This window comes from Macaca mulatta, chromosome 10 (genome assembly GCF_049350105.2).
Source record: "Macaca mulatta isolate MMU2019108-1 chromosome 10, T2T-MMU8v2.0, whole genome shotgun sequence".
In the NCBI taxonomy this organism is placed as follows: domain Eukaryota; kingdom Metazoa; phylum Chordata; class Mammalia; order Primates; family Cercopithecidae; genus Macaca; species Macaca mulatta.
This window is the reverse complement of record NC_133415.1, coordinates 85,081,239-85,105,772: the sequence shown is the minus strand read 5'-3', so window position 1 is coordinate 85,105,772 and position 24,534 is coordinate 85,081,239. Positions and strand designations below refer to the sequence as shown.

Sequence of the window (24,534 nt, the reverse complement as noted above, 5' to 3'; positions counted from 1 at the left end):
CAGGAGAATCGCTTGAACCCAGGAGGTGGAGATTGCAGTGAGCTGAGACTGTGCTACTGCACTCCAGCCTAGGCAAGAGAGTGAGACTCCATCTCAAAAAAAAAAAAAAAAAATACTTTTAGAGGATTCTAAGAAGGGAAATGTACAGTTCTCTGTTAGAATTTTTTAAAGTTCAAACTTTTCACAAACCACTTATTTAGAATTGTTCTCTTATGAGGCTGAGAGAGAAGGAGATATTCTGTGTAACACATTATATGTGATTATAAAAAGGTGGAAACAACTTCAATGTCCAATGCCTGGGAAAGTGTAGTAGTTACTAGTAAACTACTAACGTATAGTAATAACTACTAAACACAAAAACATAGCAAGGTGTAGTGGCTCACACTTGTAGTCTCAGCACTTCGGGAGGCTGAGGCAGGAGCATCGCTTAAGGCCAGGAGTTCGAGACCAGCCTGAGCAACATAGTGAGATTCTACCTCCAAGAAAAATTTAAAAATTAGCCACAAGTGGTGGCACGCACCTGTGGTCCTGGCTGCTTAGAAGGCTGAGGTGGTAGGCCCGGCGCGGTGGCTCAAGCCTGTAATCCCAGCACTTTGGGAGGCCGAGAAGGGCGGATCACGAGGTCAGGAGATCGAGACCATCCTGGCTAACACGGTGAAACCCCGTCTCTACTAAAAAATACAAAACTAGCCGGGCGAGGTGGCGGGCGCCTGTAGTCCCAGCTACTCTGGAGGCTGAGGCAGGAGAATGGCGTGAACCCAGGAGGAGGAGCTTGCAGTGAGCTGAGATCCTGCCACTGCACTCCAGCCTGGGCGACAGAGCAAGACTCCGTCTCAAAAAAAAAAAAACAAAAACAAGAAGGCTGAGGTGGAAGGACCACTTGAGCCCAAGAGTTGGAGGTTACAATGAGCTATGATCATGCCACAGCACTCCAGCCTGGGCAACAGAGTGACACCCTATCTCAAAAATAAATAAATAACAAAAAAATAGATTGGTCCTGGTGGCTCACACTTGTAATCTGAGCACTTTGGGAGGCCAAGGCAGGAGGACTGCTTGAGCCTAGGAGTTTGAGACCAGCCTGAGCAACACAGTGAGACCCTGTTTCTACCAAAATAAAATAAAAATTTAAATAACTAAGTACAAAAATATGGAAAAATGGTTATGACATAATGTTAAGTGAACGTTTCCAAATGGAAAATGGGAAATACACTTTGAATACAACTTTCTAAAAATATATCTGCAAGTAGTCAAGTAAGCAAAACCTGAGTTAGGGTATCATCACCTTGGGTATATTCCCCAACCGAACTGTAATTATGTCTGCCTTTGCAGCTTTAGGTGAACACTGCCATGTTAAAAGCATTCTTTCAGGGGGTTGCCTTTGTAATTTACAATTTTAACATTAAAGCTTAAAGAAACCATCAGTAATGCAGACAAAGGTTTGCACAAAATAATCATCATTAAGATGTTCTCTGAAGCATTACTCATAACGTTTAAACATTGAAAATAGCCTAAATAACAACAACGGAGGAAACAGGTAAGAACTGCAAGCCCATGAGATAAAATGTATTTAGGAATACATTTGTATATGGACAGTAAAATGTTAACAGTAGCTATTTCTGGGTGGTGGATCTTAAAGTCAGTCTTATTTAATCTGTTCAGTATTTTCCTCATTTTTTCCTCAATGGAAATTTATTATTTTTGTAATCGGGAAAAAATTACATTTTTAAAAAAGGCTGACAGCTGAAGAACTAAACAAGGAAAAACAACACATATATTTCTTAGGCTAGAGTCTAACTTATTATTGCAGATCTTGCAAAACCAGTAACTACTTCCACCAAAGACTATCTTCTTGTGGTTATCTTTAGGTAACTTGAACTGATATTTTATCTTACCTAGATGGAATCTTTTATGATTTGCCAGCTAGATTTTTTGCTTATGTTCTGAAATGTGTTATAATGATTACTACAGTCTGCTAAGCTGCTAGAGATTGTGCTATGAGCTTTTAGTTTCTGTTTAATTTATGTCACACAACAAAAGGCCAAGCAAGCCCTTCCTGAAAGCACTGCTGAAGGTGACATGAAGGACTCTAGAGTGGTTAAGTCCCAAGCTCCCAATAATCTATGGCAATTTCTATTTCACTTGAGCCCATTTCCATTTATAGACTATATTCAAGCATGACAAAATGCAAGTGCTGCAAATGTCTTGCCAAAAACTTTAAAAATAAAAGCCACACCCACCATGATTATCACTGGTTCACTCTCTAATGCAAATTATGAGTTAAATAAATCAGCATGCTAAAGATAGATCTTCCTGTGTGAAGAGCTCAATGTCCGCAATCAGTGTGACGAAGTGAGATGACACAATGTGTCACCATGATTAACTGAACCTTAAACATGAACATCCCAAGCTGCTGTGCAGATGTGTGATGCTGATAAGATGAGCTGATTGTAATGCTCTCTGCCAAGAAATACACTCTAAAAGCCACACCCGAAAGCTCTGGGAGAAAGCCCAGTGTGAAGTCACCAAGAAAAAACAAAATATCACCCAACTCAAGGTTCAGTCTTGTAGGCGGGGCTGGAAGGGCTTTGGGGAGAACCGTCCTATGTCTTTATTTTACAGATATATACATATATATACACACATTTTTTTTTTTTACACAAGAGAGACCTAGAGAGGTTGAGTCACTTGCTCTAAGTCACACAGCAAGTAGCAGAATCCTGCCTTTACCCAGTTCCCACCATCCTTTCAGGTCAAAATTTCCTATAATGGCATAGTCCTTGACCAATAAATCTTTCTGAGAGTCTAGAAAGATAGGAGGTGTTGAAAGGAAAATAATGAGCCCACAGGGCAGAGAGAGAAAACTGAGGCACAGTGAGATGGAATCTTTTAACAATTAGTCAGCGGGTGTTATATGGGACTTTATCCACTATCTTCTCACCCAGTGTAGATATTTATCACCAGAATCAAGAAACAGTTTAGAGCTAAATGACTCAGAATACAAGCTCACAGTTCCTACCTGCTTCAGCAGTCCTGGCCCTGAAGTTAGATCACTGAGAAGCGTGAGAGGCAGCTTATCTTACCAAACGAGATATCTGTTTGCGGCTTCATCAGCCAAGTAACCGACACCCATCTAGCTCAGAAGTTTTTCCCTTGATTTCCTCAAACATTCTTTATTTCCTCAAACATTCTTTATTTCCTCAAACATTCTTTGAAGTCACTTTTTTTTTTGGGGGGGGTCATCATTTAAAATGAGTTACGTAGGTATGGAAGAGAAAGGCCTTGACAAGACAGCTACGATGTGGTCACTGCCCACCTGAAAAACAGATGAACATGCGCATGGTAGAAAGAACAACAGACCTGGAGTCAGCAGATGTGGGGAAGTTACTGAACTTTTCTGAGCTTCTACTTTCCTCTTCTGGAAACCTGTGTTACAGGATTGCTCTGAGGTCTAAATCTAAATGAAACAACATGTGTTAAGTGCTTACAACACTGCTTGGCTAATGTATCTTAGCTACGACTACTACTTTCATTGTCATTATCATTGGTAAGTCTTAGTTTGCTACTGATTACCTAGATGAGAGCATCTCAGACTTTAACGTGCACAGGAAACATCCGGGATCTTGGTAAAAGGCAGGCTCTGATTTATTAGATCTAGGCCCTGTTGTTGTTTCCTTCTTCTTTTGTTAAAACTACAGATGAGGTCTCACTATTTTGCCCAGGTTGGTCTCGGCCTCCTGGCCTCCAGTGATCCTCCTGCCTTGGCTTCCCAAAGTGCTGGGATTACAAGCGTGAGCCACTGCACCCAGCCTAGGTTCTGCATTTCTGACAAGGTTCTGGGGACACAGTACGTCTGTCACAGAGAACACACTTTGAGCAGCAAGGATCTCCCTAACTCAGCACCTAGAAAATGTTTAATATTACTGACAAAAACAAGTGACCACACCACAACGTCTTCATCTGTAAACTGGGGATAATATGTAGTCCACATAATCTCAATTGACAATTAGTAAATGAGAATGCACAGGAAAGAGCATTCTAAACTGCAAAGTTATACAAATAGCAGTGGTGGCCAGGTACAGTGGCTCATGTCTGTAATCCCAGCACTTTGGGAGGTCGAGGCAGGAAGACTGCTTGAAGCCAGGAGTTTGAGACTAGCCTGCAACATAGCAAGACCCTGTCTCTCTTTTTTTTATTAGCTGGGTGTAGTGGCATGCACCTGTAGTCTCAGCTACTTGGATGGCTGAGGCGGGAGGCTCGCTTGAGCCCAGGAGTTGGAGGTTACAATGAGCTATGACTGTACCACTGCACTCCAGCCTGGGCAACAGAATGAGACCAGGTTTTCTAAAAAAATTAGCGGCTCATGCCTGTAACCCAGCACTTTGAGAGGCCAAGGTGAGTGGATCACTTGCGGCCAAGATGCCTGGACAATATAGTATGACCGTCTCTACAAATTTCTGTTTTTTGAGATGGAGTCTCACTCTGTCACCCAGGCTGGAGTGAAGTGGTACAATCTCAGTTCACTGCAACCTCTGCTTCCCGGCTTCAAGTGATTCTCCCGCCTCAGCCTCCAAAGTAGCTGGGACTACAGGCAAGCACCACCACACCTGACAATTTTTGTATTTTTAGTAGAGATGGGGTTTCGCCATGCTGGTCAGGCTGGTCTTGAACTCCTGATCTCAGGTGGTCCACATGCCTCAGCCTCCCAAAGTGCTGAGATTACAGGTGTGAGTCACCATGCCTAGCCATCTACAGAATTTTTTTTTTTTTTTTTTTTTAAGACAGAGTCTCGCTCTGTCGCCCAGGCTGGAGTGCAGTGGTATGATCTCAGTTCACTGCAACCATCACCTCCCGGGTTCAAGCAATTCTCCTGCGTCAGCCTCCTGAGTAGCTGGGATTACAGGTGTGCACAACCATGCCCAGCTAATTTTTGTATTTTTAGTAGAGAAGGGGTTTCACCATGTTGTTCAGGCTGGTCTCAAACTCTTGACCTCGTGATCTGCCCGCCTCAGCCTCCCAAACTGCTGAGATTACAGGTGTGAGCCACCACGCCCGGCCCAAAAACACTTTTTAAAAATTAGCCAGGCATGACAGTATATGCCTGCAGTCCCAGCCACTCAGGAGGCTAAGCTAGAAGGATCACTTGAACCCAGGAATTCAAGGCTGTTGGGGAGCCAGGATCACACTGCTGCATTCCAACCTGGGTGACAGAGGGAGTCCCTGTCTCCAAAATGAATAAATTTATTAAATTTAATTAAATAAACAAGTGGCAGTGATAAGACTATTAGTCTTACTATTCACAATGCTGAATATACAACCCTGTAATGCCCAGATTTACAAGTACAGTTACTGGAATGTGTAACAATGAAGCTCGAATTCCCTTGCTCAGAAGAGATTCAAGAATCCTCTAGGAATTCTGGTAGAATACAATAGGTTTTCCAGGGATTCTCAAGTCAAAAGCTCTAAAACTTTAGAACTGTCACTTGGTGGCCAGGAAAGAACCTGGCAGGGAGAGTGTGGCCATTTGGGGCACCGAATGAACTTCACTAGTGATTCTGCTCCCTCTTTGAACGCTGGCCAGGCTCCCTCAGCCAAGATCCCGAGTCAGCACTGCAATGCCAACAGCACAAGACAGAAAGACAGATGGGTACTGCCCTGGCAAAGCCCACACCTGCCGCTCCACAGGCTGGCAAAGAGCCAGACTGTAGAAAAGCAGCAGGACTTTTTTTGGTTCACAGTAGGAACTTCAAGCTGCAATCAGTTGTACCTGACTAGCTTCTCTCAGCATAATCTGGGGATTTCCTTCCCATAGACTATAAAGTATGATGTGTATACCTTGTGCCTCTCCTCTAAGGGGTTCAAAATAAACTATGAATAATTCTTCCTCATAGGGCCCCTTACCAAAAAGTCCTCTCATCATTTCAGAGGCAGATGGCATCTCTAACATCTACTTAATTGCTCAGGCCAAAAACCCAGGAGTCATCCTTATTCTCTCACCGTCACCCCACCATCCTGCTGGTTTTACCTCCGAAACACATCCCCAATCCGTCCTCTTACCATCTCCATTGCCACCAATCTAGAAGGCCACTATCTTCTCTCACCTAACCTCCTAACTAGCCTCCTGGCTGCCACTCCTATGCCCTCTAAAATTCACTGCCACAAAGAGGCCAGAGTGATTTTTTAAAAAAATGAAAATAAATCATGCCACTCCCCTTCTCCAGAACCTCCAAAGATTTCTACAGCTTTTAGAACAAAATCCCAACTCCTTACTCTAGCAGACAAGGCCCTGCATGATCTGAGTGCTCCCCACCACTCCCATCCCCTACATCCATCCACCTCCCCACTCTGCCTTCGACTCACCTGTCCCAGCCATTATAAGCCTTCTTGCAGTTTCTGGAACTTACCAAGCTTGTTGCCACCTCACAGCCTTTACCCTTGCTCTTCCTTCTGACATATCTTCAAATGGCTGGCCCCTCCCTGGGAGCAAATCTCAGCAAAAATGTCACCACCCTAGCAAGGCCTTTTTTCTTTCCTTTTTTTTTTTTTTTTTGAAACAGAGTCTCACTCTGTTGCCCAGGCTGGAGTGCAATGGCGCAATCTCAGCACTGCAGCCTCTGCTTCCCGGGTTCAAGCAATTCTTGTGCCTCAGCCTCCTGAATAGCTGGGACTACAGGCACGTGCCACCACACCCAGCTAAGTTTTGTATTTTTAATAGAGATGGGATTTCACCCCAGCACTTATTCCTTATCCAAATTCCCTTGTTCATTTATTGGTGTATATTTCTGTTTGCTGCCAGTAGAATATAAGCTGCATGAGAGCAAGGAACTCAGGTACCTTTCTACCATGATATCTCCAGGCTAAAACAGAATTGACACATTCTAGGTGCTCAGGAAATGCTAAATAAATACAATCTGGGGAGGACAGTGGTAAATACACTGAATTTGAAGTCAGAAGACTGGATTTCAACGTGAAATGGGCCACTCAATAGCATCATGGCTTCTTGGCTTCTCTTCAGATTCCTCGACTATAAAACAGAGATCCTCATCTGCACCTTACCTTCCTTGAAGGGACACAGATAAGATTAAATGAGTAAAAGCATGAGTGAGCAAGTGTAAGCATTTGTGTAAGCCATTAGGCACCATATTGTTATTGTCAAGTATTGTTACTCTTTGTTACATAAGAGGAGGGACTTGCAAATTAGTGGATGAAAAGGCTTAGGAAGCAATCTGAGGTTTCTAATCCAGGCACCTAACAGAAGTCTAGGGACACAACAAAACAGATTAGAATCAGTGGCTTTACTCTGCAGCCAGGGCAAACATAAGATATGAATTCATTTAAAGACGTCAAATGCAGTAATTTGCAAATTAAGCTCTGAGTTCCTTGAAGGATATGGAGATGGGATTGATCTCCACATCCTCCATGTACCTAGCATAAGCGGATTTAGCAAATATTTACTGAATTGGGTGTTGAGCTACCAAACCATCAGCTTTCACCTTTCTTTTTCTTTTTCTTTTTCTTTTTGAGACACAGTCTTGCTCTGTTGCCCAGGCTGGAGTGCAATGGCATGATCTCGGCTACACCGAAAGCTCCGCCTCCTGGGTTCACGCCATTCTCCTGCCTCAGCCTCCCGAGTAACTGGGACTACAGGGGCCCGCCACCATGCCCAGCTAATTTTTTGTATTTTTTTTTTTTTAGTAGAGATGGGGTTTCACCGTGTTAGCCAGATGGTCTCCATCTCCTGACCTCGTGATCCGCCCACCTCGGCCTCCCAAAGTGCTGGGATTACAGGCATGAGCCACCGCGCCCAGCCAGCTTTCACCTTTCTTTGCAACCCATCGTGGCACAGGATTACAGGTTCCTGGGGCAACCATATAAAAATATCAACATTTATATAATGCCATGATGGCTACTGTTTCATGCTTGCAATGACATTATGGTTGACAGACCTGGTATTATCACATACTTTAATTTAATCATTCACCAGCCATAAATGGAAAATACAGTACAAGTACCACATTAAGCCCAAATAACAATAGCTAATGTTTATCAAATATGCTGGGCACTTTACATATATTAAGTTCAAATAAATCCTCAGAACAGACATGCATGATACGTACTATTACTATCCCCATTTCACAGATGAGGGAACTACACCACCAAGGGGTTCAAAATGAACTACGAATAATTCTTCCTCACAGGACCCGTTACCAAAAAGTCATCTCATCATTTCAGAGGTATTGACCATCATTTCAGAGGTAAAGTAGCACCTCTTTGCTCAGTAGCGCACAGCTTGGAAGTAGCAGAGTCAAGATTTTAGCCCAGGTAGTCTGATTGCAGGCTTTTAACCACAACTGCAAAACAGCACTGAAAGGGCCTTCAGTATAATCTAGCCTAGTCCCCTCATTTTAACAAGGAGAGAATGAGGGACAGAGAAGCCCTTTTTTAAAGATTCCAACTCTCAGGTTGGGCGCGGTGGCTCACGCCTGTAATCCCAGTACTTTAGGAGGCCAAGACAGGCAATCACCTGAGGTCAGGAGTTTGAGACCAGTCTGACCAGCGTGGAGAAACCCCGTCTCTACTAAAAATACAAAATTAGCCGGGCGTGGTGGCACATGCCTGTAATCCCAGCTACTTGGGAGGCTGAGGCAGGAGAATTGCTTGAACCAGGGAGGCAGAGGTTGCAGCGAGCCGAGATGGCGCCATTGCACTCCCGCCTGGGCAACAACAGCAAAACTCCACCTCAAAAAAAAAAAAAAAAAAAAAAGATTCCAACTCTTTTCTGAGATCCTCACTTTGGATGGTATCTCTTTAAATAAAGCTTTACCTGAGATCTTGTTTCCTTGCCTTTTAGCTTCCAGTCAGTTAAAAGTAACAAAAGAAAAAAGAATACCCCTGTGGCCTTATAATAGCAACTGTTGCAAAATCAGAGGCAACAGTGAATGGGGGATAAAATACAGGATTTACCTAGAAACACCTCCACTTCCATCACTCAATAGATACAAAATTCTTAGGCAATGGCTGGGTGTGGTGGCTCATGCATATAATCCCAGCACTTTGGGAGGCTGAGGCAAGCGTATCACTTGAGGCCAGGAGTTCGAGACCAGCCTGGCCAACATGGCAAAACCTTGTCTCTACTAAAACTACAAAAATTAGTGGGCAAGGTGGTGAACATCTGTAGTCCCAGCTACTCGGGAGGCCGAGGCAGAATAATCGTTTGAACCCAGGAGGAGGTTGCAGTGAGCTGAGATCGTGCCACTGCACTCCAGCCTGGGCAACAGACTGAGACTCTATCTCAAAAAAAAAAAAAGAAAAGAAAAAAAGATTCTTAAGCAGGTCCTTACCTTCGCTTTTCTGAAGCTCAGTTTCCTTATTGGCAAAATGAGGATGGTATCACCAGGTACCTGGCAAAGTCTACGTAAGGATTAAATGAAACAATATGCCTAGTAAAGTGCTTCTTAATCATATGCTTGTAGTTATTACTGCTGTAAGCACTTCCCAAAGGACACAAAGATGCCTTTTTTCTTCTGGAAGGATCAACGAAGCCCAAGTAGAAAATGAGACCATGACCCCAGCTATCTACAAAGGATTGACCTCAAAGAGTTTGGACTACTTGTAGAAGTCCACTACCTCCCTTGCTCTGAGCAGAATGGAGAAGTAAAACTGGGGTTGGGAGTTGGCATTGCAGTAGGACTACCCATATGGGCTGGCACTCTACACACCTACACCTTACCTGTCCCAAAGTCATCTCCTCCTGGGAGTCTTGCCCTCCTCCCCTAGACGCCTCATAATAGCTAGTTGAGCACTTACTATGTGCCAAGCTACTTGACATACCCAGTCTCGTTGATTTCCACAGTAGTCTATTATACCGTTTCACAGATAAGAAAAACTAGACTCAAAGAAATTAACTTGCCCAGGGCCACACAATTACTAAGTGGAAATGCCACGTCTCTAACTCACTCAGACTTCAAACTGCCCTCTTGGTCTCCCATGCTAGGGTGCCCTAAAAATTCTCCCTCTCCCCATTTGGGGCACTTTCACACACACGTCTCATCACCTTAACCACTCAGAGCAGCAAGTGTTAGCACCCCTTTGAATAAACAGGTCAATTAAGGCCAGCGAGGGGAAAAGACTTGCCCAAGGTCACACAGCAAACCCGGGACAGCGCAGTGGTTCGGACCCCAGGCTCTCGCTTCCCCGCCCTCGTCCCAAACTGGGGCCCTGACCACCGCTCCAGGGCCCCCAGGTGGGTTGCGACCCAGGGTGGCCGTGTCTGGGGGTCGGGCCGCGACCTCGCCCGGGGAAGGAGGGGCAAGGCCGTCCGGACGACCAGAGGATGCCCGAGAGGCAGGGCAGAGGATGCTCCGGCTCGCGGGACAGCAAAGCCAGGCGGAGGCGCGGGCGCGGGTCGCAGGGAAAATCCCAGGCGGCCACAGAATAAGCCCTGCTCGGCGGGCGCCCGGCCCCTCCGACTCACCTGCGGCCCGAGCCGAAAGCGGGCGGCGGCGGCGGCGGCGGCGGCGGCGGCGGCGGGGGCGGCGAACCCCTGGCTCAGCCATTCCCCGCTGCCCCGGATGGGGAGAGACAGTGGCCGCTCACTTCCTTAGCAACCTGGCTCAGCGACCCACTTCCTTAGCAACCAGTGTCAATTTCAATAACTTTATTGGCACACGAGCAACGGACAGGGAAAGCCAGCTGGCGGGGTCCGGGCGGGGCTCAGCTCGGTGCTGGAGCTTAGCGGGGCCCAACACACCTTCATCTCCTCACCCACCTAAGCGGGTAGAGTGGCGCACAACGTGGCCTAACTCCATCCTCTGGTATCTCGTGCCTCAGTTTCCCATCTGTAAAATGGAACATACGCTATTTCAGCCGCCATTCAACCTTTCCTAAAAGCTTTCACATCCATTATCTGACTGGTGTCTCAAAGTCCTACCGAGATAACTCCCACTTAGGGTGCCCCCAGTGACTCAATACAAACACCTACAGGCATCCTTGTTGTATCTTTCTTGTACTTCACCCAATCTAATCACTCACAACCGCACCAGGCAAGGCCAGACCACGCTCATCTCTAGCCTGCCTGAAATATCTGGTCTCTCTCTCTGTTTCCATTCTTTCGTCCAGCTCTGCCCGGACAATTCATTTTCCATAAGGTGGCCAGAGTAATTATTTAAAACAAATCATGCGGCCAGGTGCAGTGACTCACGCCTGTAATCCCAGCACTTTGGGAGGCCGAGGCAGGTGAATCACCTTAGGTCAAGAGTTCGAGACCAGCCTGGTCAACATGGCGAAACCTCCTCTCTAATAAAAATTTTAAAAAAATTAGCCAGGTGTGGTGGCATATGCCTGTAGTCCCAGCTACTCAGGAGGCTGAGGCAGGAGAATCGCTTGAACCCGGGAGGCGGAGGTTGCAGTGAGAGAGATGGCGCCACTGCACTCCAGCCTGGGCAACAAGAGCAGAACTCTGCCTCAAATATAAAACATTAAAATAAATAAATAAATAAATAAATACAACAGATCATGCCACTTCCTGGTTAATACTCGATTTAATAGAGCCTCATTGCTCTTAGAATCAAATGTGAAGTCCTTATTACTTCCTGCAAAAATTGTTAAAACTCTATTCCAGCCACACTGGCCTAGAAGGGCAGGTTCCATCCCCCATGGAATTTACACCTGCTGTTCCCCACTAAATAGAAACTGCATAAGAGCAGTCTTTTATTTGTTCACTCTTGTATCCACCAAGCCTGGAACCAAGCTTAGTCAATAGTAGGTACTCAATAAATATGTGTTGCTCCTTGAATAAATGAATAGCTGAGATGCTCTTCTTCACCTGCCCACCCCTACTTTTTTGCCTGTTGTGGCAGATATTGCCACTTCCTCTCAAAAACGTTATTTCTTCTTGCTACTGGACACAGAGCTAGACAGTATTTCCCAGCCTTCCTTACAGTTCAGACCAGGTTCTGGCCAATTAAATGTGATGTGTGCCATTCTCAGGCCTGGCCCATTAAAACTCCCACATAATTTGATTTACACTTTCTCTAAAGTGAAGAAGTTTATTTTTAAATAAAATAATAAAGGAAATACCAAAAGACACTGCACCCAGCCTCTTTTGGTATTTCCTGAGGCTAATAATTGCCTCATTTTTTCCCCACTTTCATTAGCTTTCTTTGCAGGTATTGTTAATTTTTTCCTATGTGGTTAATAAATTAGACAAATAACCAGGAGTGATTTTTTTCAGATGTGTAACATAACAAATAATTCAGCTGGGCGTGGTGTCTCATGCCTGTAATCCCAGCACTTTGGGAGGCTGAGGCAGGCAGATCACCCTGAGGTCAGGAGTTCAAGACCAACCTGGCCAACATGGAGAAACCACGTCTCTACTAAAAATAAAAAAATTAGCCAGGCGTGGTGGCAGGCGCCTGTAATCCCCACTACATGGGAGGCTGAGGCAGGAGAATTGTTTGAACCTAGGAGGTGGAGGCTGCAGTGACCCAAAATGACCCCATTACACTCCAGCTTGGGCAACAAGAGTGAAACTCCATCTCACAAAAACAATAACTTAAAAAAAAAAAAAAAGTTCATGAGTTCTCTTTTGTTTTTTTCTCCTGAAGACTTCAGCTCTGGTCCGGACCAGTGCTCTCCAGACCTAATGCACAGCTGTCATACTGGACTTTCCTACATCCTACTCCTGGTTGGGATTCCCTGTGCCCTGGACCTTGTGTCTCAAACTTCTGGATTGTGGATTTACTATGTCATCTCTGTGCAGCACATCTTTCTGTAGATTCCTGAGAAAGGTTGCAAAGAAGCAAATATATTTAGTCCTTGTATGTCTAAATATGCCTTTATACTGTTTTCACACTTGATTAATAGTTTAGCAGGGTATAGAAATATAGGCCGGGCGCGGTGGCTCAAGCCTGTAATCCCAGCACTTTGGGAGGCCGACACGGGCGGATCACGAGGTCAGGAGATCGAGACCATCCTGGCTAACACGGTGAAACCCCGTCTCTGCTAAAAAATACAAAAAAACTAGCCGGGCGCGGTGGCGGGCGCCTGTAGTCCCAACTACTCGGGAGGCTGAGGCCGGAGAATGGCGTGAACCCGGGAGGCGGAGCTTGCAGTGAGCTGAGATCCGGCCACTGCACTCCAGCCTGGGCGGCAGAGCCAGACTCTGTCTCAAAAAAAAAAAAAAAAAAAAGGAAATATAGGCTGAAGGCCAGGCACCGTGGCTCACTCCTGTAATCCCAGCACTTTGGGAGGTCGAGGCAGGCAGATCACCTGAGGTCAAGAGTTTGAGACCAGGCTGGCCAACATGGTGAAACCTCATCTCTACTAAAAATGCAAAAAAAAAAATAGCTGGGCATGGTGGTGCACGCCTGTAGTCCCAGTTCCTCGGGGAGGCTGAGGCAGGAGAATCGCTTGAACCCAGGAGGCAGAGGTTGCAGTAAGCCAAGATCGCACCACTGCACTCCAGCCTGGGTGACAGAGGGAGCCTCCATCTCAAAAAAAAAAAAAAAAAAAAGAGAGAGAGAGAGAGAGATAAAAGAAATCTAGGCAGAAAATTATTTTATCTCAGAATTTCTAAAGCATTGCATTATTGTTTCTAGTACCCAGATTTAAGACGTCTAATGCCATTCTTAATCCTGTTGTCTTGTTCTTTTGTGTACGTGTCTTGTTCTTTTTTTAATCTTTGAAAACCTTTAGGCTATCATCTTTATCCATAATGTTGTATTTGATGATGATTCCCCTCAGTAAGGCTTTTCCTCACTTGTGTTAGCTGGGCCTTTTCAATCTGGAGACTTGTATCCCTCTAATCTAGGAAATTTTCTTGTATTATTTCTTTGATAATTTTCTCCCCTCCTATTTTTTTCCCCCCTGAAACAGTGTTTTGCTATGTTGCACAGGCTGGAATGCAGTGGTATGATCATGGCTCAGTGCAGCCTCAAGTGATCCTGCTACCTCAGCCTCCCGAGTAGCTGGGACTACAGGTGCATACCACCACGCCTGAGTAATTTTTCTTTTCTTTTTTTTTTTTTTTTTTTTTTGAGACAGAGTCTCGCTCTGTTGCCCAGGCTGGAGTGCAATGGCTGGATCTCAGCTCACTGCAAGCTCCGCCTCCCTGGTTCACGCCATTCTCCTGCCTCAGCCTCCTGAGTAGCTGGGACTACAGGCACCCGCCACCTCGCCTGGCTAGTTTTTTGTATTTTTTAGTAGAGACGGGGTTTCACCGTGTTAGCCAGGATGGTCTCGATCTCCTGACCTCGTGATCCGCCCGTCTCGGCCTCCCAAAGTGCTGGGATTACAGGCTTGAGCCACCGCGCCTGGCAAATTTTTCTATTTTTTGTAGAAATGGGGTCTCACTGTGTTGCCCAGCTGGTCTCCAACTCCTGGGCTCAAGCAATCCCCCTGCCTCCACCTCCCAAAGTGTAGGGATCACAGGAATGAGCCACCAGACTTGGCTTTCCCCTCCATTTTTTTTCTCTTTCTGGAATTTCTCTTAGTCAGAAGTTATACTTTCCAAACTGAGTTTCTAATTTTCTCTGTTTTTCTCTTATTGTCCGTCTTTTTGGCTCTTTTGTTCTACTCTGTGGGAGATTTCCATCATATCTTTATTTTTAGTGTCTATCTCTTCTATGAAAGAATCTGGGTTCACCTTTTAGTCATCAAATCAATATTCCCTGCAGACATTTGGGTCATAACTTCCTTCCCCTAGTAAGTCAGTTACTACTTCCCCTTCTGTCTCTGTTTTCCAAAAACTTGCTGAAATTCCTGAGCCACTCATGTCTCCTTTTCATTCCTATTAATGTTCTGGGTTAATACATTTTTTTTTATTCCTTATTGCCATATAGGTGGGTTTCGAGGGAGAAAAAAATAAATACATGTCATCAATCCACTATGTTTAACTGGATGTCTTTACTGCTATTTAACGACAATGTATTGTGTTCTTCAAAATAGCTAGAAAACCTGAAATGTACCCAACACGTAGAAATGATAAATACTTGGGTGATAGATAACCTAAATACCCTGACTGTATCATTACACATTCTATGCGTGTAACAAAATTGCACATTTTTTAAAAATAGGTAGGTTTTTTTAAAATAGGTAGGTAAAAGGTATGAACAGATAGTTCAGAGAAAAGGAATAGAAAATATTGCTTTTAAACACAGGAAAAGGAAAGATACGTATGCTTACTCATATTAAAGAAATGAAAATTAAAACAACTCTTTTTTTAAAGTTGGAGTGCCATGGCACAATCTCAGCTCACTGCAATCTCTACCTCCGGGTTCAGGTGATTCTCATGCCTCAGCCTCCTGAGTAGCTGGGATTACAGACATGTACCACCATACCTGCCTTATTTTTGTATTTTTTAGTAGAGGCAGGGTTTTGCCATGTTGGCCAGGCTGGTCTTGAATTCCTGGCCTCAAGTGATCCGCCTGCCTCAGCCTCCCAAAGTGCTGGGATTACAGGCATGACCCACTCACTGCACCTGGCAGAAAAAAGAACTTTGGTAAAGCATTGTTGATGATTCTGTCCTTGGCAAGCTGAATAAAGCTGTGTATTAGAATGGGATTAGTAGTTGTAGCTGTACAGTGTAGGGTGACTAACTTGTTCTAGTTTGTACAGGTCTGTCCCTGTTTTAGCACCAAAAGTTCCATGTCCCAAGAAACTCCTTAGTCCAGGCAAACTAAGATGACTGGTCACCCTAGTATGATGGGGTAACTTCTATGTTACCAGTATGTTTCTACTCCTAGCATTTCCTTTCCATACTGTGTCCTCTTTTCCATCTAACCTGGACTGTGAAGTGTTTACTGCTCAGAGGAAGTTATTTCAATTGAAAAATAGAGAAAGGACTTTCTGAGCTCCAGAATCTTGGGGAGGAGACTCAGGGAATGAAAGAAGTTTTGAAAAGTCAGAGCAGGGCTTCCAAACCTCTCAATTCTGGAAATTTGCTCAGTTCAATGAAGGGGAGAGATGATGAGGATGCAACAAGAGAGAGGAGGCCAGTGGGGCTGGAAAAAAGGGTCCTGATCTGGAGAGATCACATGGACCAGAGCAGAGACCTGCCTTCCTACCTCCCCCAGAGCAAACTCCAACCTACAAATGATGTGGTGTAATTCCAGCGAGCACCATTGTGTCAGTAGTAGAAACCAATTCTGATGGTAGCAGAAAAGGAATTTATTAGCAGGGTAACAGGAAGGCCACAAAATCACCAAGAAGTTTCTAGAAGTGGCCAGGAATAAGGAAGGCAAGGCCACACGGGACCACGTACTACTAGACCTGTCTGGTGAGAACACTGGTTGCCCTGCTTTCACCATGGTCACCTGGCCATGGGCACTGTCTCAAGACCATTCTCACCCTCCCTCTCCATAAGGATTCCCCAGTCTTGACTTCTGTAACCCAAGCCCTAATTGGTCACTCCTTGATCACATGCCCATCTCTTACCTGCAGTAGAAGCTGTAAAGACAAACATCTGACCTTTTGGCTTCTATGGTAGGAGGAAGACTGCCTTTGATTCACAAAGTAAAGAGTCCCCAGACATAAGGAGGGGGTTCTGTTGTTAAGCGGGGGGGGAAGAATCCCTTTATAACCAGACATCCCCTTTGGCAAGAAGCTCCATTAGCCCTCCTCCTCAACATCACTTAGTGAGGACCCTCTTCCAGTGGCAGGCATGTCACCCAGGGACCACCCAGCTGGAATTAAGCCCACTGTGTTATGAAACTTTGCTCAGTCCCCATCTGAGTTATCCTGTGAGGATGCCATTTTAGTGGCTAAGAGAACCCAAATTCTGTATGACAGAGAAAGGCACCATATACCTGGCGATTGGGTGGCAGCAGAGGAGTGTGGGAAAGGACATGCTTGCATCTATCATGGGTAAGGCTGAATGGAGTCCAAACCAGGAGAAAGGTAAAACATAGCCCAGAAACCCAAGGAATTTTTTTTTTTTTTTTTTTTTTTTGACAGGGTCTTGCTCTGTCACCCAGGCTGGAGTGCAGTGATGCGATCGTGGCTCACTGCAAGCTCCGCCTCCCAGGTTCATGCCATTCTCCTGCCTCAGCCTCCCGAGTAGCTGGGACAACAGGTGCCCGCCACCACGCCCGGCTAATTTTTCGTGTATTTTTTAGTGGAGACGGGGTTTCACCGTGTTAGCCAGGATGGTCTCAATCTCCTGACCTCGTGATCTGCCCACCTCAGCCTCCCAAAGTGCTGGGATTACAGGCGTGAGCCACCGCGCCCGGCCTCATGGATGGTTTTATTATGATCTCATCCAGGAGAAATAACTTCCAATGGACTCCCTACAAAGCTGACAAGTGGCAGATGGCCTGGCTCCCCATGCAAGGGTAAAATCATGATGTTTTCTTTCTTCTCTCACATTCGAGAGCAGCACTGACCAACAGATCTTTCCACCGTGGTGGACATGTTCTATATCTGTGCTGTCCAATAAGGCAGCCAACAGTCACATGTGGCTACTGAGCACTTGAAATAAGTCTAGAGCTACTGAAAAACTGAATTGTATTTATTTAATTTTAATTAATTTATGCCTAAGCGGTCACACACAGCTAGTGGTTACCATACTGGACAATGCATCTCTGCACTATGAAAATGACAAGCATGGACTGTGGGGTCCAGACGGTTTAAAGTTTGAATCCCAGCTCCATTCCTTATGTGTTAGCTGAGTGACCCAGGGCACATGACTTGACGTCTCTGGGACTCACATTTCTCATGTGCAAAGTGGAGCTAGAAATGCAACTGCTTAGGTTTGTTGTGAGGATTAACTAAAATATGGTCTGGGGCTGGGCACAGTGACTCACGCCTGTAATCCCAGCACTTAGGGAGGCCAAGGTGGGTGGACTGCTTAAGCTTAGCAGTTTAAGATCAGCCTGGGCAACATGGCAAAACCCCGTGTCTACAAAAAATACAAAAATTAGCTGGCCATGGTGGTGCACACTTGTAGTCCCAGCTACTCAGGAGGTTGATATGGGAGGATTGCTTGAGCCCAAGAAGTTGAGGCTGCAGTGAGCTGAGATCATAGCACTGCACTCCAGCCTGGGCAACAGAGCAAGATTCTGTCTCAAAAAAAAAAAAAAAAAAAAAAAAAGAAAGAAAAGAAAAAAAGATACACTGTGGGACAATGCCTGGCACTTAGTAGGTTCTCCATGAATGGTGGCTGTCTTTCCTTTCTTTATCAGTAGGGTCATGGTGTCCTCCAGCAAAGCAATCATTGTAAACGTGAGAAGTCGTGCTGGTGAGAGAGTTCAGTCTTCCTGGAAATTTAATACCATTTGGGGAGGAGGGCTGAAGAGGGGTTGTATAAAAAGACTGCAAAAGGAATTATTTATTAGAATGCAAGGAGGTGGCATCCCAGCGCCCCTTTCAGGAAGAAACAAGATGCGGGGCTTGGACTAAAGCCAACACCTGAGCTGTGCTTGCTGCGTCTCACTTGGCGGAGTGCCCAGGTTCAGAATGGATGGAACTCTGGGACCTGAGGGAGGCTCTAAGAGCTGAGGATCAAACTAATGGCTTCTAAATTCACATCTTTGATGTTTTCTGAAGAAAGCCAGACAGGAGTTGGCTGCTAATTGCTTCCTCCTCAGGCACTTAACTGGCTGTGTGACCTTGGGCAAGTGAGTTCACCCTTAGGACCTCGTTTCCCTGCCTGCTTCCCTCAGGGTTGCTGTGAGGGTTCACCCAGGGAATGGGTGTGAAATGCTTTCCCAGCTGTAAGGCCCATACATAGTAACACTGAGATAAAGAAAACAGTACTTTTTTTTTTTTTTTTTTTTTTTTGAGACAGTCTTGCTCTGTAGCCAAGGCTGGAGTGTAATGGTGCGGTGTCGGCTCACTGCAACCTCTGTCTCCCGAGTTCAAGCCATTCTCCTGCCCCAGCCTCCCGAGTAGCTGAGATTACAGGCATGTGCCATCATGGACAGCTAATTTTTTAAATATATTTTTAGTAGAGACAGGGTTTCACCATCGTGGTCAGCCTGGTCTCGAACTCCTTGACCTCAAATGATCCACCTGCCTTGGCCTCCCAAAATGCTGGGATTACAGGCGTGAGCCACCGTGCCTGGCCAAGAAAACAGTGATATTAAAGTCTTAGAGCCAGGAGGAGGTCATAAAATCCCTTGACAGACCAAGACTACCCCAGTAGGTCCCAGGACCGGGTTTTATGTTACTTATTTGTATCATCTGTGCTTAGCACAGTGGCTGGTGCACTGCCCGCGGCACACTTATTTAAAAACGTACGTTTGACCAAGCGACGTAATTCATACTTGTAATCCTAGCATCCTGGGGGCCCAAGGTGGGAGGATCCCTTGAGACCAGGAGTTTGAGACCAGCCTGGGCAATGTAGAGAGACTTCATCCCTAAAAATTAAAATTAAAAAATTAGCGGTTGGGCACAGTGGCGTGGGCCACCTTACTCCTATAATCCCAGCACTTTGGGAGGCCGAGGCAGGCAGATTATGAGGTCAGCAGATCAAGACCATCCTGGCTAACATGGTGAAACCTGGTCTCTACTAAAAACACAAAAAATTAGCTGGGTATGGTGGTGAGTGCCTATAATCTCAGCTACTCAGGAGACTGAGGCAGGAGAATCGCTTGAACCCGGAAGGCAGAGGTTGCAGTGAGCCGAGATCGCGCCATTGCACTCCAGCCTGGGCGACAGAGCAAGACTCTGTCTCAAAAAAAAAAAAAAAAAAAAAATAGCTGGTGGTGCATGCCTATAGTCCCAGCTATTTGGGAGGCTGAGGCAAGAGGATCCTTTGAGCCCAGGAGTTTGAGGTTGCAATGAGCCAAGATCATGCCCCTGCAGTTTAACCTGGGTGATGGAGTGAGACTTTGTCTCAAAAACAAACAAAAAATAAATATATTATCATCATTTACTTCTCAAATTAGCAGATTTTTTTTAAGCATCATACTTGGCTGAGCTCAGTTGTTCACACCTAAAATCCCGGCATGTTGGAAGGCCAAGACAGGAGGATTGCTTGAGCCCAGGAGTTTGAGAGCAGCCTGGATGACATAGTGAGTCCCCAATCTCTACAACAAATTTAAAAATTAGCCAGGTGTGGTGGTGGCACATGCCTGTAGTCCCAGCTACTGAGGAGGCTAAGGCAGGATGATTGCTGGAGCCCAGGAGGTCGAGGCTGCAGTGAGCCATGATGGTGCCACGGCACTCCAGCCTGGGTGACACAGTGAGACTTTGGTTTAAAAAAAAAGAGAGAGAGAAAAAAAGCATCATACACAATGTTGGCAAGGAGCACTGACATCCCATTGCTGATGGTATTGAGAAATTGCCACAAATGGTAAGAAAATAAATCACAGCCGGGTGCAGTGGCTCATGCCTGTAATCCCGGCACTTTGGGAGGCCGAGGCAGGCAGATTACGAGGTCAGGAGATCAAGACCATCCTGGCTAACATGGTGAAACCTCGTCTCTACTAAAAATACAAAAAAATTAGCCAGGCGTGGTGGTGGGCACCTGTTGTCCTAGCTACTCGGGAGGCTGAGGCAGGAGAATGATGTGAACCCAGGAGGCAGAGCTTGCAGTGAGCCAAGATTGTGCCTCTGCACTCCAGCCAGGGAGACAGAGCAAGACTCTGTCTCAAAAAAAAATCGTGATGACTAAAAAACCTTTGAGTCAGCCCATTCCATTTCTAGGAATCAATTTTGAGAAAATAATGAGACATACTCCCAAAGATTTAGGTACAAGCTTGTTCACCTCAGCTTCATTTGCAACAGGGAAATATTATGTCCGATATTAGAGGAATGGAGAGAATAAACTAAGAGATGTCAGTAAGGAGAAATATTATGCTGTTATTGAAAATAATGTTTTTCAGCTGGGCACAATGTCTCACGCCTGTAATCCCAGCACTTCGGGAGGCCGAGGCGGGTGGATCAAAAGGTCAAGAGATCAAGAGCATGCTGGCCAACAAGGTAAAACCCCATCTCTACTGAAAATATAAAAATTAGCTGGGCATGGTGGCGCACACCTGTAGTCCCAGCTACTTGGGAGGCTGAGGCAGGAGAATCACTTGAACCCAGGAGGCAGAGGTTGCAGTGAGCCGAGACCGCACCACTGCACTCCAGCCTGGTGACACAGTGAGACTCTGTCTCAAGAAAAAGAAAGAAAAGAAAGGAAGGAAGGAAGGAAGGAAGGAAGGAAGGAAGGAGGAAAGAAGGAAGGAAGGATGGAGGGAGAAAGAAAGAAAACAATGATATTTTTCAACAGCATCCAATGATATGGGGAAATGCTCATGAAAATATAAGAAAGTAAAAGGATATCTATACTCATTAGGAAAAAAATTTTAACTGCTCTCTGGTGGTCTTCAAGAAAGTTTCTTACACAATCAACAGAATTTAAAAGGCAACACACAGAATGGGAGAAAACAGTTGCAATTCATATATTAAGGGGTTAATATCCAGGTTCTATAAAGAACTCTGGCCTGGTGCGGTGGCTCATGCCTGTAATCCCAGTTCTTTGGGAAGCGGGTAGATTACCTGAGGTTAGGAGTTTGAGACCAGCCTGGTCAACATGGTGAAACTATCTCTACTAATAATACAAAAACTAGCCGGGCCTGGTGGCACATGCCTGTAATCCCAGCTAATCGGGAGGCTGAGGGAGGAGAATCGCTTGAACCCAGGAGGCAGAGGTTGGAGTGAGCCAAGATCATGCCCGGCAACAAGAGCGAAACTCTGTTTCCAAAAAACAAAAAGAACTCCTACAACTCAACAACAAACATATAAACAACCCAATTTAAAAAACGGACAAAAGCTGGGTGCAGTGGCTCACACCTGTAATCCCAATACTTTTAGAAGTCAAGGCAGGAGATGGCATGAGACCAGGAATTCAAGGCAGCCTGAGCAACATGTTAAGACTCTGTCTCTACAAAAAAAAAAAAAAAAACAAGGAAAAAAAATTAGCCTGGCATGGGTGTGAGCTTGTAGTCCCAGCTACTCAGAAGGCTGAGGCAGAACGATCATTTGATCCTGGGAGGTCAAGGTTGCAGTGAGCCATGATTGCACCACTGTGTTCCAGCCTGGGTGACAGAGTAAGTCTGTCTCAAAAAAACAAAGAATAAAAAATGGGTGAAGGATTTGAATAGACATTTCTCCAAAGAAACTATGGAAATGGCAAAAAAAAAAAAAAAAAATAGCCAGGCTTGGTGGCTCACGCCTGTAATCCCAGCACTTTGGGAGGCCAAGGTGGGGGGATCACCTGAGGTCAGTAGTTCGAGACCAGCCTGACCAACATGGTGAAACCCTACCTCTACTAAATATACAAAATTAGCTGGTCTTCGTGGCAGGCACCTGCAATCCCAGCTACTTGGGGGGCCGAGGCAGGAGAATCACTTGAACCCAGGAGGTGGAGGTTGCTGTCAGCAGAGATCGTGCCACTGTACTCCAGCCTGGGCAACAAGAGTGAAACTCCATCTCAAAAAAAAGAAATGGCAAAAAAACACATGAAAAGATATCCAAAATTATTAATTATGGAAATGCAAATCAAACCACAATGAGCTAACACCACAAACCCATTAGATGATTATTATAAAAAATAAAAATAAAAAAACAGGAAATATGTGTTGACAAGGATGGAGAAATTGGAAACCTTACGCGTTGTTGGTGGAAATGTAAAATGGTAGAGGTGTTGAAGTGTTAGTTCCTCAAAAAACTAAAAATAGGGCCGGGCGCGGTGGCTCAAGCCTGTAATCCCAGCACTTTGGGAGGCCGAGACGGGTGGATCACAAGGTCAGGAGATCGAGACCATCCTGGCTAACACAGTGAAACCCCGTCTCTACTAAAAAATACAAAAAACTAGCCGGGCGAGCTGGCGGGCGCCTGTGGTCCCAGCTACTCGGGAGGCTGAGGCAGGAGAATGGCGTGAACCCAGGAGGCGGAGCTTGCAGTGAGCTGAGATCAGGCCACTGCACTCCAGCCTGGGCGACAGAGCGAGACTCCGTCTCAAAAAAAAAAAAAAAAAAAAAACAACTAAAAATAGATTTTCATAAGATCCAGCAATTCCACTTTAAATACCCAACAGAATTGAAAGCAGGGTCTCAAAGAGATTTTTGTATACCCATGTTCATAGCAGCATTATTCCCAATAGCCAAAATGTAGAATCGGCTGGATGCAGTGGCTCACGCCTGTAATCCCAGCACTTTGGGAGGCCGAGGTGGGCGGATATTGAGGTCAGGAGATCGAGACCATTCTGACTAACATGGTGAAACCCCACCTCTACTAAAAATACAAAAAATTAGCTGGGCGTGGTGGCGGGCGCCTGTAGTCCCAGCTACTGGGGAGGCTGAGGCAGGAGAATAGTGTGAACCCAGGAGGCGGAGCTTGCAGTGAGCCCAGATCGCCCCACTGCACTCCAGCCTGGGCGACAGGGTGAGACTCTGTCTCAAAAAAAAAAAAAAAAAATGTAGAAGCAACCCACTGTCCCTCAACAGATGAATGGATAACAAAATGTAGCATAAACATAAAATAGAGTATTATTCAACTTTAAAAAGGAATGAGATTCTGACACATGCTACAACATGGATGAATCTTGAGCGTATTATGTTAAATAAACCAGTCACAGTCTGGGCGCGGTGGGTCATGCCTGTAATCCCAGCAGTTTGGGAGGCCCAGGGAGGCAGATCACTTGAGGTCAGGAGTTTAAGAGCAGCCTGGCCAATAGGATGAAATGCTGTCTCTACTAAAAATACAAAAATTAGCCGGGTGTGGTGGTGTGCACCTGTAACCCCAGCTACTCTCGAGGCTGAGGCAGAAGAATCGCCTAAACCTGGGAGGCAAAGGTTGCAGTGAGCCGAGATCGCGCCACTGTACTCCAGCCCAGGTGACAGTGCGAGACTCCGTCTCAAAAAAATAAATAAATAAAAATAAAAATACAAAAATTAGCCAAGCATGGTGGTATATGCCTGTAATCCCAGCTACTTGGGAGGCTGAGGCATGAGAATCACTTGAACCCAGGAGGCGGAGGTTGCAGTGAGCCGAGATGGTACCACTGCACTCCAGCCTGGGTGACAGAGTGAGACCCTGTCTCAAAAAACAAAAACAAACAAACAAAAAACCAAAGTCCTGAAACCTTGGAATGTACCTCAACCAGTCTTATAAAAAAATTACCTTTGGGCTGGGCACAATGGCTCACACCTGTACTCCCAGCACTTTGGGAGGCGGAGGCCAGCAGATCACCAGGTCAGGAGATCAAGACCATCCTGGCCAGCACAGTAAAACCCCGTCTCTACTAAAAATACAAAAAATTAGCCAGGCATGGTGGCATGCACCTGTAGTCCCAGCTACTGGAGAGGCTGAGGCTGGAGAATCACTTGAACCCGGGAGGCAGAGTTTGCAGTGAGCCGAGATCGCGCTACTGCACTCCAGCCTGGGCAACAGAGCGAGACTCTCTCTCAAAAAAAAAAAAAAATTGCCTTTGTCGGGTGGGGTAGCTCACGCCTCTAATTTCAGCACTTTGGGGGGCCAAGGCAGGTGGATCACCTAAGATCAGGAGTTTGAGACCAGCCTGACCAAATGGTGAAACCTTGTCTCTAC

General features: G+C 45.6%; 1 protein-coding gene across 4 annotated transcripts in view; it reads right to left on the bottom strand.

Annotated features, from left to right (window-relative positions):
• Positions 1-10,583, bottom strand: part of KIF3B (kinesin family member 3B) — a 58,121-nt gene extending 47,538 nt beyond the window's left edge. For 3 of the 4 annotated variants that reach the window (XM_077948650.1, XM_077948652.1, XM_028827342.2), the window contains exon 1: positions 10,472-10,583. The gene's annotated coding sequence lies outside the window, so the exon portion shown is untranslated. Of the gene's footprint in view, positions 1-9,338; positions 9,409-10,471 lie in introns of all 4 variants that reach the window. The other variant, XM_077948651.1, reaches the window with a different exon arrangement.
• Positions 10,584-24,534: the final 13,951 nt, after the last annotated feature.